The sequence below is a fragment of the Rhinatrema bivittatum genome, chromosome 8 (assembly GCF_901001135.1).
Source record: "Rhinatrema bivittatum chromosome 8, aRhiBiv1.1, whole genome shotgun sequence".
NCBI classification, from domain to species: Eukaryota; Metazoa; Chordata; class Amphibia; order Gymnophiona; family Rhinatrematidae; genus Rhinatrema; species Rhinatrema bivittatum.
Genome location: NC_042622.1, coordinates 76,696,034 through 76,709,453, shown reverse-complemented (window position 1 = coordinate 76,709,453; position 13,420 = coordinate 76,696,034). Strand labels below are relative to the sequence as shown.

General features: G+C 47.5%; 1 long non-coding RNA gene across 1 annotated transcript in view; it reads right to left on the bottom strand.

Moving 5' to 3' along the window:
* LOC115096563 overlaps positions 1–13,420 on the bottom strand; it is a 34,442-nt gene that overhangs the window by 4,165 nt on the left and 16,857 nt on the right. Inside the window, exon 2 of the long non-coding RNA XR_003858102.1 lies at positions 9,254–9,356. This is a non-coding gene — a long non-coding RNA (uncharacterized LOC115096563). The remainder of the gene's footprint in view (positions 1–9,253; positions 9,357–13,420) is intronic.

Sequence of the window (13,420 nt, the reverse complement as noted above, 5' to 3'; positions counted from 1 at the left end):
TGCAGATCTCAAACACAGGGACTGCTCTCAGGTGGACCACCGAAGCTGCCATGGCTCTAACAGAATGAGCCTTGACATGGCCCCCCAAGCTGTAGTCCCACATGCACGTAGCAGAAGGAGATGCAATTCACCAGCCAGTTAGACAGGATTTGCTTAGCAACCGCAACTCCCAATCTGTTCTTATCAAACGAAATGAAGAGTTGCGTGGACTGCCTGTGCCCTGCTGTCCGCTCCAGGTAGAAGGCCAAGGCTCTCTTGCAATCCAAGTTGTGCAGAGCCTGCTTGCCCTGGTGTGAATGAGGCTTGGGAAAAAAAAAAAAGTGGGCAAGACGATTGACTGGTTCAGATGGAAATCCATCACCACTTTGGGCAGAATTTAGGATGTGTGCACAGTACCATCCTATCATGAAAGAACGTCGTGTATGGTGGGTATGTCACAAACGTCTGAAGCTCACTGACCCATGCACTGAAATGACTGCGACCAAAAACATGACCTTCCAAGTCAGGTACTTCAGGTCACAGGTGCGCAGTGGCTCAAAAGAATCCTTCATGAGTTGAGCCAACACCACATTAAGGTCCCAGGACACAGCAGGACGACGCAGAGGAAGCTTTAACTGTAGCAGACCTCACATGAAACGCCCCACTAAGGGCTGCATAGAGATGGGCGAGCCATCCACCCCCTGGTGGTAGGCCCAGATGGCACTCAGGTGTACCATAATGGAGTTGGTCTTCAAGCCAGCATCCAACAGATGTAGCAGATAGTCAAGCAGTTTTGGTGTAGAGCAGGAGAACAGATCTAACCTATGATGCTCACACCACATGGCAAACCTCCACTTCAGGCCATAAGACTTCCTAGTGGAAGGCTTCTTGGACACTACCAGGACCCAAGATACATTATCAGACAGGTCAAGGGGCTACAGAATAAGCCTCTCAACATCCAGGCCATTAGAGACAACGCCCTGAAGTTGGGATGGCATAAACTACCCTAATCCTGTGTGACAAGGTTGGGGGAAGTCCCCAGACCAATTGGGTCCCTGATAGAGAGATCTTGCAGGAGCAGGAACCAGATCTGCCTCGGCCAGTGAGGGGCTATGAGGATCATGGTTCCCCTATCCTGCCAGAGCTTCAGGAGAGTCTTCATCATCAGAGAAAGCGGAGGATACATGTACAGGAGGCCCCTGCCCCAATGGCAGGCAAAGGCATCTGTGGCTGGTTTGCCATCCCCCTGTACAGGGAGCAGAAGTTTTTCACCTTGCTGTTGCAGGGAGAGGCGAAGAGATCCATATCTGGAGTTCCCTAGAGGTGACGATCTGGCCTGCCACTGCTGGATTCAGAGACCACTTGTGGGGATGGAAGGCCTGACTCAGTCGGTCTGCCATCACATTCTCCATCCTGGAAAGGAACACAGCTCAGAGCAGCATACCCTGAGACCAAGCCCTCGACACAGGAGGAACAAGTTCATACCTCCCTGCTTGTAGATGTACCTCATTGTCACCTGGTTGTCGGTCTGGATCAGGATCGCTTTGCTGAACAAGCGATCCCGGAATGCCCAGAGCGCATAGCGGATCACTCGAAGCTCTAGGAAGTTGATCTGGCACTGAGCTTCCTGAGCAGACCACAGACTCTGCGTGTGGAGGCCCTCCACATGGGCTCCTCACCCAGGGTCGATGTATCCGTGGTGAGCGCAACCTGGGAAGGGGGAGACTGGAAAGGAACTCCCTGCTCCAATTGGCCAGGCTCTCCCACCAAGACAAGGAGGTCTGGAGAGGCGGAGTAATGCGGATGCGCACGTGGAGGTACTGGGTGGCCTGTTGCCATTGGGACCGCATGGTCCACAGGGCCCTGCACATATGCAAGTGAGCCATGGGCATAATATGGACAGTGAAAGGTATGTGACCCAGAAGATGGAGCATGAGGCGGGCCGAGACCTGCTGGCTCCGGCAAACCAGACCCACAAGGGATACCAGTGAGAGCACCCAATCATGAGGCAAATAGGCTCTGGCATGAGAAGTGTCCAGCCAGGAACCGATGAAGCTCAACTGTGGTGACGGGGTCATAGGGGACTTCGGTTAGGGACTCCAACACCTGAATGGTCAAGTGCAAGGACTGAAGCACTCCCTCCTGGGTGGTGCTCTTGACCAGCCAGTCATCCAAGTAGGGGAACTCCTGCACTCCAAGATGGTGGAGATATGCTCCCACTGCTGCTAGGCACTTGAAGACATGGAGGGCTGAGGAGAGACCGATCAGCAACACCCTGTACTGGAAATGTCTCTCGCCCACGACAAACTGAAGATACTTCCTATGGCTGGGAAGATCTTGAGGTGGATGTATGCATCCTTGAGATCGAGGGAGCAAAGCCAGTCCCCTCCTTGTAGGAGGGGAATCAGGGTGCCCAGAGAGACCATGTTGAACTTTTCTCTTTTTAGAAACTGGTTCAAGGCTCTCAGGTCCAAAACAGGGTGGAGCCCCCCTGTTCTCTTTGGAATCAGGAAATAATGAAAATAGAACACCCTCTCTTGCTGTCGCAGTGGGATGGGTTCGACTGCTCTGGCCATTACAAGGGAGGAGAGCTCCAGCAAGAGTATTTCCTGATGCGAGGATTGATCCCAAGAGGGGCACGGGGGGAGAGTCCACAGGAACACCCAGAAAGTTGAGTCGATACCCTTGACGAATGATGGACAGGACCCACCGGTCTGAGGAGACACTGGGCCAGCAGTCCGCGAAGAACCGCAGCCAGCCTCTGACCTGAGGGTCTGACGTCAGGGTATGCGTGATTGGCTTATGCTCCCTCACAGTCAGTCAAAACCCCATAGATGGGCTTGGCTGGGGTGCCAGTTGAGGCCTGGGGGTCCGCTGCTGACTTAGTTGGCCCCTAGAGCTCATACGTTGAGCAGGGGTAAGAGAGACCGTTGAATAATATTTCCTCTGGCAGTAAAAAGACCTCTGTCAGCCCTGCTGCGTGGATTTCCTGGCTGAGGACGGTGGGTCCAATGTACTGGCTGAAATATGCTGAAGGGTCTCGTGGTGATCCTTCAACTGAGCCACAGCATCCCTCACCTTATCATCAAAAAGGTTCTTACCACTGCATGGGAGGTTCATGAGCTTCTCCTGGACCTCCAGCTGGAGATTAGTGGCTCGGAGCCAGTCCATCCTGAGGGCACCAATGCCCGCCGCTGCCATCCTATCTGGACATTTTGAACACTTCGTAGGTGGCATGCACTTTGTGCTTGCCGCATTCCAAGCCTTGCTGGACAAGAACCAAAGAAGCCTCCTGTTGCTGCTGGGGCAGACGCTCAGATAATTCTTGGACCTGTTTCCAGAGGTTCTGAGAGTACTGCATCATGTACAGATGGTAGGAAGCAATATGGGCAATCAACATAGTGCCCTGAAACACCTTCCTGCCCAGCACATCCAGCACTCTGTGCTCTCGACCTGGAGGGGACGAAAGCATGGGTACAGGAATGCTTGGTCTTCCTGAGGGCAAACTCCACCACAATAGAGTGATGTGGGAGTTGATGCCTCTCAAACCCCAAGGCCTGCTGTACCAGATAAACAGCATCAGCCTTTCTATTTACCAGAAGCATAGAGATAGGGTGTTTCCAAATTCTAAGGAGTAACTCCTTGAAAATCTCATGTACAAGAACAGCCACCACTTCCTTCGGGGCATCAACAAACTGAGAATCTCCAGCATCTTATGCTTGGCATCCTCTTCAGTCAGAAGCTGAAATGGAATGGTTTCTGCAACAGCCCGGTCAAACCGTGCAAAGGTCAAGTCCTCAGGCAGGGATCAGTGCCACTCCTCCAGATGAGACAGGTCCAAGGGAAGATCCCCCCCGAGTCATCCTATCAGGTCCCTCGGCTTCGGCACAAAGGGCATTGACTGGGGAACATCGGTCACGGAACTAAGGGCCTCAGCGGTGCTGCAGGTTGTGCCAGGCCTTCCTCCTCAGAGGAACCCATAATGGGAATTGCACCAGACGGAGGAAGCAACAGTAGCCGCTGGGGTATCGATGGGCCCCCGGGCACTGGCAGCGGCTGCATGGGGTGGATGCCAAGAAGGACATATAAGCACTCCAGCAGTGGTGCCATCAAGGGTGCAAGCTCTGGTACCGGTGGAAGCATCGGCGGGGCTGGCAGCTCGATGCCCTGCAGAGCTCGGTCCACCACCAATTGCACCCTGCGATTCAACTCCTCTTGAAAGTCTGCCAAGGACAAGACAGACTGAGGAAGGGGAAGCTTCACCAGATCTCCCTTGGAGCCCCAAGGTAGGGAATGCCTGAGACTCCCAGGTTCGATGGAGGATGGTGCCTCCTCTCCACGGAGTTGCATCAGGGGCATCACAGCAGGTGCCGGTGCTAACCTGAGCCTGATGCCGTGCAAAGACGGCAACCGGTGGTGATGCTTCCGGGATTTTCCTTCTGTGCTCGGACTGGTATTTCCCCAGTGCCGAGGAGGATGGAGACTATCCCGACGTCCTGGAGCACAAAGACACCGATGACAGCTGATCCCCGGCCCCTCTCTCCAGAGGGGGCCCTGGAGGGGGAGTGGACAGTGAAGGCTTGGTGTCCATCGGCTCCCTGCAGCCTCTCAGAGTAGATGGTTCAGATTTTTTGGAACCAAAGAGCTTCTCCATTTTGTCTAGATGGGCGTGACAGCCTTTGGGGGGTCATCTGGTTGCAAAAACGACACCCCCCTAACGTTGTGCGGTGCCCCCAGGCAGAGAATATATACCTTACGCGGGTCGGTGAGAGACATGGTCCACGGACACTGGGGTCTTTGAAGAAATCCAGACAACATCATTACAAGAAGGCCCAGCGGCCACCGAGAGCAAGACACCACTGGGAATCGACCACACAGACGAGAGAACAAACTTACCGCGCCACCCTACTAACTAAGCCGGTAGGAAGAAGATGGACCCGGCACAGGAATAGTTGGAACCAACCAGGAAATACAAAAAGAGAGCAGAGCACCGCAAGAAGATAGCTCCGTGGAAAAGAAGAGAGTGTGAAGAGGGACCCCGCGTGGATGCATGGACAGTGGCATGCTGGGTATGCTGTGTGCCATTCAAAGTTTCTAGAAACTCTGACATAAGTTTTCCATGCCGGTGCGCCATCTGATGATGTCACCCATATGAGAGGACTACATTCTGCCTGTCCTAGGAGAAATTTGCTGACAGTTTAACGACAGCTACTGAAGAACAAATTAGTGGGCATCTGGATAGTCACAGACTAATGCAGCAGAGCCAACATGGATTTAGCAAAGGGCAATCTTGCCTTACAAATCTGCTAGATCTTTTTGAAGGGGTTAAACAACTGGACAAGGCTGAGTTAGTAGATATACAGTAGTGTATCTGGATTTTCAGAATACTCATCAGGAAATAAAAAAAAGTCATGGGATTGGCAGCAATATCCAGCTGTTGACTACTAACTGGCTATATGATAGGAAACAGGAGGAATGAGAGGAAAGGTCATTTCTCTCAATGGAGAAGGTAAAGAGCAGAGTATCCCAGGGATCTGAACTGGGATCAGTGTTTTTTAAATATATTTATAAATGATCCAAAAAAAGAAAAAAAAGAGTAATGTGATTAAATTCATAGGTGATTCAAAAATTTGCAAATTATTCAAAGCTATTAGATCACCAGCAGATTGTGAGGAATTGCAAGAGGACCTTGTGAGACTTGGGGATTGGGCATCTAAAACGGAAGATGAAATATAACATGGACAAGAGCAAAGTGATGCATATAGGGAAGAATAATCCAACTAATTTTCATGATTCTGCCTGCTACACAGCCCCCTGCCAGCAGAGGTCATCAGTGAGCCTCGCTCACAGCACTTTAACCACATCCTCGCTGATCACAAGATGCGGCAGTTCCAGACCTATTTAACCCAGCTTTTCCATACACGCCTTGCCTCTTCATCAAGTTACCTGGGTTCCTTGATCTGGCCATCCTTGCCTTGCTTTCTTGCCTTGTGCTTTCTCTGCCTCCTGCCTTGCTTTTTGGCCTACCTCAGCCTCCCTACCTTTTTCTGCAGCCTCCTGGGCCTCCCTGTCCTACCTTGTGGCCTTCTAGATCACCTAGCCCAGCTTTGTGCCCTGTTTGGGCGTTCTTGTTTATCGTTTGCTTGTTCTAGTCCTGATCCAGTCCTGTCAATTCCTTGTTTCCAGTCCAGGCCTTGCCCTTACTTCAAGCCCTTGTTTACCTGTCTTCAGTCCTAGGATTGTCTCCTGTTCCAGGCCATGTCTTCAGCCTGCCAATATCCAGCTCCTGCCTGCCCTCAGTACTAGCCTTGTCTCCAGCGCCTGTTTGCCCTTGGTACCAGCTATGTCTCCAGCCCAGCCTGTGCCATATTCCAGCTCCAGCTAAATCCTGCCAGCCAGCAGAACCCAAGGATTCAACCTGCAGGGGAGGTAGCTGGTTCAGACAGAAGATCTTTCTCTACCCTGCCTAGAAATCCTGTGCTGCCCCTGTGGGGGTTCCCCAGTCCTAGCTGGATCTCCAATTGTTACACCACAGGAACGTACAGCCCAGTACATAGTGTCAAAAAAAAAACCCAAACAAAATGTTGAGTATTATTAGGAACAGAATGGGAAAAAAAAAAAAAAGCACAGGCTATCATAATGCCTCTGTATCAAAATGTGGTGAAACCTTGAATAGTGTGCAGTTCTGGTCACCCCCATCTCAAAAAAGATATAGCAGAAGGGCAACTAAAATGATAAAGAGGATGGAACAGCTCCCCTGTGAGGAACAGCTAAACAAGTTAGAACTCATCAGCCTGGAGGAGATAGAAGTCTATAAGATTTTGAGTGGGGTGGAACAGATCGACGGGGAACGGTTATTTACTCTTTCAACAGGACTAGGACACATTCCATGAAGCTAATACATGGGCAAGAGCAAAGTGATGCATATAGGGAAGAATAATCCAACTAATATGTCAGAGAAAGTATTTTTTTTTCACTCAGCACATAAGTAAAACAGTGGAGTTTGTTGCCAGAGAATGTAGTAAAAGCAGTTAGTGTAGCTGGGTTCAAAAGAGGGTTTGGACAAGTTCCAGGAAGGACAAGTCCATAAACTATTGTTAGCCTTGTAGACTTGGGAAAGCCACTGCTTATCCCTGCTTATGAGCAAGAAGGACTGGCTCTATTTTTTGGGATACTACCAGATACTTGTGACCAGATGGACCACTGTGGAAGAGTGGATGCTGATCTCGATGGACCTTTGATTTATATTCTTATCAGACAATTCCTGCAATATCTTATACTGTATCTCTCACCCAATTCCTTACAATTCTGCCTTTATTCATACAGTCCTCTCAATCCTGTTTTTGGCCAGCAGTATGTATAGAGATCCCACATTATACAAGCACAGACAAAGGAAACAAAAAGTGACACTTTGCACAAGTTTATAATTAGAATAAAAAAGTATTTAGGCACTAGCATTGGGCAGTCAAGAGCGGTAATGTCACATCTAATTTAAAGAAGAAATAATGTTGCCTAGGTAATAACACACCACAAGCACAGAGACACCCATACACATAGTCCTACACACACGAGACGTAAAACTACATTCTAAAAACAGATCAATCTGTGGAATAGTGCGCTGCCTGTAGTTTGCCTCTCATTTCCAAAAGGAAATAAAAATTCTTCCAAGCTAACACATATTCCTTAGCCACTCTCCTAGAAGAATAAAAAACATCAATACATTCAGATTGCATCCAGTTAGTCATGTAATAGGTGGTGAGGTATTTTTAAGCCAATATAACAAGATACAGTACTTAGCTATTATTGCTATTTGAATTAATCTTTTTAAACTCACAAGCAAAAGCCATTTACCACAAGAAGGAGGTTTATATATATGATATGATATATTTGAAAGACTTTGTCCCAAAAAGAAAAGATCTTAGGGCAAAGAACCATGTGACATTTAAGACAAGAGACTCAGGGAGCAATAACCATCTTGTAAGCCTTAACAGTCTATACAAGAGTGTTGTAATCATTTAAATTGGGTTTCCTGGAAACAGGCTTCAATAAAACAAGTTTTACTAATCTGTAGAAACAAGCCTATCAGCTACTAAGCAGTAACATTAAGACCTAATCCCGCACTGCAGAAAGCTGATTGGGCATCTAGTGTTTGTGTATCAGTCTTAGCCAACCGCAATTTATACCAATTGGACAATTTATAGCTCAACCTCCCAATGACATGCATTTCTCAATCCAAAGCTCAATTTTGAAAGTTTCCTCCTTTTGACTTAATAGCTCAGCTGGAGATATGGTATAAGCCTTTATTCACAGCTACCCAGGGGATTTCCCTATTTTCATCCCATCGCAAACACCATCTAGCTCAGTCACTGCAGCCACCTGCAACTCCCTCTCTAACGCAGTATGCATGTATGCACCCGGAGCCTTGTTAGATGAAGTCAGTATCCTGTGATGGACTTCTTTTCCAAGAGCTATGAAGGCTGCTTCCACAGCCCCGGCTGACCTGATAAACAGGAACTTTGCTTGAGGAATGAACAGCAGCACACAACACTATCACTGAGCTATCAGGCTGATCCTGTCCTCTCAATCCTTGACATCTGATGAGATAGCTTAGTTTCTAGGTCTCTTTCCTTCATACAGTTTACTAATTCAGCTCTTCACTAATTATAAAAGACATCCTGCAGCTATTTTCTTCCACAGAAATCAAGAACACAAAAAGGCCAATATTCAGTGCCATTCGTACTTTCGCCACACAAATGGTAGGATTTGAAAATCCCTGCTGGTTGGCTGTCTTCAAGTTATCCAGCTAAATCTTAGCTATACAAGTTGGATGCATTCTAGGGATATTTTGGGGGTGACGCTAACTAACTTATCAGGCTAACTCTAATATTCAGTTATCCAGCTAACTCTGGTTGGACCCTACAGCAGTCCCAACGTTAGATAAATGTAACTATCCTTAACATAGCTGGGTATGTTAAGTAGCACCAGTGATTAATCTGACAAAATTAGCCAGATAAAAACACATCTTCCTAACTTAAATATGTATGGGCACTTTTAATCCGCTTAGTACCTATTTATGATAAACGGACTATAAATTTATAAATAAACTCTGCTGGCCAGACAGCGGCTGAAAATGGACCCCAAAGTCTACACGTCCGCCTTTAGCAAAATGTTAGCGACAGTGTGAATAAAGCAGTCTACACAACTGGCATTCCTAGCTGGCAAGGCGTGAGGAAGCTGGCATGGCTGATAGCTTGGAATAGCACTTGTTACTCACCTACAGATAACAGCAAGAGGAGCCCAGTCACCACCGGGAGGAGTACTGAATATTCCCTGGGCAGGAAATAACTGTGAATCACATGATCACTGTCAATGAAAGGCTGTTTGAAAGAAAGAAGAGAGGTTATTATATGTAATGGAGTAAGTACTGCATGTGCACGGGCATACATGTAAGAGTAGGAAATGGATGAAACCTGGGAGCAGATTCTGCAGCCATGCAAGGGTGTGTATAACATAAGGAGAACATGCTTATGCTTTAATAGTCCAGAGCTACAGGAAATAGAAGAAGGAGGAAGCAGGGAGTTCAGAGAAAGGGGGAGGGGAGAGAGGAACCTTATTGATTTTAATCATTTTCTTAATAAATGAAATTCCCAAAGTCTCCTTTGTCCTGTATGTTTGTCTTGATTAGATTGTAAGCTCTGTGGCACAGGGACTTTCTCTAATGGAAAAACTAGATCTTACCTGCTGCTAATTTTCTTTCCTTGAGATCCACCAGACCAGTCCAGATGCATGAATTTTTCTCCCCTACCAGCATGGAGACAAAGAACAAAAGCTTCACTGCACTCTTGGTACTTAAGCTATTGTGCCACCCGCAGTGACTTCAGTAAATCTGTAACAAAGCTAGAATAAAGCCCCTTCTTCCCTTGAGCAGGTGAACTATTAAAAAAAAATAGATAAAACCCAAAATTTAGACCTGAAACCCCTCCAAGAGAGTCGAAACACCAGAAATAAACCAATGAAACACACAAACAAGAGAAATGTAGCTACAGATCAGATGAGCAGTCTTCAGAAACCAAGGACAGGATTCTGGACTGGTCTGGTGGGACACAAGGAAAGAAAATTAGCAGGTAAGAACCAAATTTTCCTTCCTTATCGTCCTTCAGACTAGTCCAGATGCATTGGATATACCCAGGCCACCCTACACTAGAAAGACCCTGCTCACAAGACCCTCGCACCAAACACTGTCATATCTGATGCCCAAACATCTAACTGGTAATGTTTGACAAAAGTGAGCAAAGAAGTCCAAGTGGCCCCTCTACAGATCTTCTGAGGCAAAACCCTCTCTCACACGGCCCAAAACATCGCCTGAGCCCTAGTAGAGTGGACTCAAAGATCTACCGGTACTTCTAGGCCCTCATAAATGGACACAGATGCAATTGCCTCCTTAATCCATCTAACAAGAGAGGATTGTTGGGCCCACTAAACACCACAAAAAGATGATCCAAACTGCAAAAACGATTCATAATTTTCAGATATCTCAGAAGAGTCCTGTGGACCTCGAAAACAAAGTTGTTTAGCCAGGGTGGTATCTTCACTCTGTGGCTTCTTGAAAGCCAGAAACTCAATTCACCGACTTACCTCAAAAGTGGAAACTACCTCAGACAAAAAAAGGCACCATATGGATAGAACCACCCTCCTCTGAAAACTGAAGGAAAGGGTCCCTTCAAGACCACACCTGCAACTCTGAAATACGTCTCGCCGAACAAATAGATATCAAAAACACTGCTTTCAGACAGGCCAATACAGAACGGTGCGCTCGGCTGAGCGCACAGTTAGCCCCCATTCAGACGCGCGTTTTTGATGCGCTATTATTACCCCTTATACAGTAAGGGGTAATAGCGCGTGGAAAACGTGCGGACAACCCCCCAAAAACTAATAGCGCCCGCAACATGCAAATACATGTTGATGAGCCTATTAGGTATTCACCCGCAATACAGAAAGCAAAATGTGCGGCCAAGCCGCACATTTTACTCTCAGAAATTAACTCCTGCTTTTCTGTTCACCCTCCGACTTAATATCATAGCGATATTAAGTCGGAGGCCCCAAAAATAAAAAAAATAAAAATCTTCTTAAAAAAAAAAATCTGCCCGCAGCTCGCAGGTTGGAAAACGGACGCTCAATTTTGCCGGCATCTGTGTTCCGAACCCATGGCTGTCATCGGGTTCGACAACAGACGCCGGTAAAATTAAGCGTCAGCTGTCAGACCTGCTGACAGCCGCCGCTTCCACCAATAGGGAGGCGCTAGGAACGCGCTAGTGTCCCTAGTGCCTCCTTATTAGCGCGGGCCCTAATTTAAATATTGAATCGCGCGCCCAGGAGAGGGGCCTGGGCGCGCATTTGGGAGAGCGGGCGCTCGCCTCTGAGCGCTGGCTCTCCCGCACAGTTTACTGTATGAGCCTGAGAGTAAGATCTTTAACAGATGCCCTTCTAATTGGTGCAAAAGGAGGCTTGCAAAAGGCTTTAAAACCAATTTGAAATTCCATAGTGGGTTCAAATGCGTAATAGGTGGACGCAAATCCTTTACACCTGTTAAAAAGCATATCATATCCGGATGTGAAGGTACAGAAGATCCCTCAACCTTGCCATGTAAGAGGATAATGCCACTTTTACTTTAATGGAGTTCATGGCCAAACCCTTTTGTAACCCTTTCTGCAAGAAAGGAGAGATAATTGGCATGGAAGCCTGAAATGGAGAGAAACCGGACTCCTGACATCAAGCCTCAAACACGTTCCTAATGCATATATATATAAAATCAAAGACATCAAACTCTTTCTGGCCTGTAACAGAGCTGTAATGACCTCCTCTTTCCAGGAGTCAAGCTGCAAGACAAAATTGATCCACCTGTTCTAAGAAAAATCAAACCCTGATGCAGAAGACCATGAACCTGATGTAATAGCAATGGACCCTCCCTTCTGGGCCACTCCAGAGCTACCAGGATCACCAGACCTCGATGCTGCTCTATTCATCTTAACATTCTTCCTATCAGAGGCCAAGGAGGTAACACGTACAGAAAGCCATGGCTGAGACAGGAAGTCGAGGCCCTCCAATCCCAAATCCCATCTCTGACTGAAATACCTTGGCGTTTAGCCTGAACGCCATTGAGTCCATCTGAGGACTTCCCCACCTAGATCTGACAAAAGAGAGAATGCTTCCTATCCCAGCTCCCCTTCCCTGGGATCCAGTTTATGCCTGCTCAGACTATCCACCCGCACATTCTCCATTCTGCCAACATTAGACTCCGAGAGAAACTTTCAATGCCGTTTTGCCCACCTGATCAACATTCCTGCTTCCGTAGACCACTGGACTCTTGGTTCATCCCTGTGTTTATATATCATGCATATTATATCTAGCACTGCATTTTCTGACAGCACTCCCACAAAATAGCAGTGCCTTCCTGATTGCTTGAGTGTCTAGACAATTGATGAACCAGGAGTTCCTGAGCTGTTTGTCCCTGACAACCACTCAGACTGGCATCCATCATTACCATTGCCTGATCTGAGACTTACAAGTCCCCTCCTCTCAACAAATTGTCCCACGAGAACCACCAGGAAAGACTCAAATCTGGCTTCATCTTGAAGGGGAAGCCTAATGTCAAAATTCTGTGACTGAGGACTCCAACATGAGAGAAGAGCTCTCTGCATCAGTCTCATCTGAGCAGAACCAGGTCCAGTTTATACGCCATGGCCCCCAATACCTGAAGATAATCCCAGATCCTGGGACTCCTCGTGCAAAATAGTTTTTTTTAACCTGAAGCTTCAATCGCCTATCTGTGGTAAGAAAGGCTTTACCTTCACTCGTCTCGAAGCAAGCCCCCAGATATTCCAAATCCTGAGATGGGACGGCAGTTTCCTCTTGTCAAAATTGACCGCCCAGAGTTTGCAAAAGATTGGTTACCCCAACTACTGAATGCTGACATTCCTCCTCAGACTTTGCTCGAATTAACCAATCGTCTATATATGAGTGCACCAGAATTCCTTCGGTGCGCAGAGTCGCCACTCCTTTGTGTGGATAAAATCAGCTTCTAGCTGGACCCCACATCACGGGAGAAAGCTGCAACTCTACTTGTGCTGCCTGGCCCTAAGCAGCTCTCTGCTGATTGCTGCAATACTGTGGGTTTTTTTTTTTGTTTTTTTTTAAAGTTCTTAAATGTATAGTGCTGCTAAAAAGGAAACTTTTGAACAAGTAATACTTCCTTGCAGAAGAGGTTTTCCATGAGGCAGACCAGGAGAGGAAGAAGACAGGGAATGAGGGAGCCAGTGCCATTAGGTATTACACCCTCCTGAATTTCAAGGCACAAACTAAATAAGGACCACTGGCCTCCAGCTCATCCCTACTCTACCAGGGGGATAACCCACGAGCAGATCCCTGGGAGCAATTTCTTCAG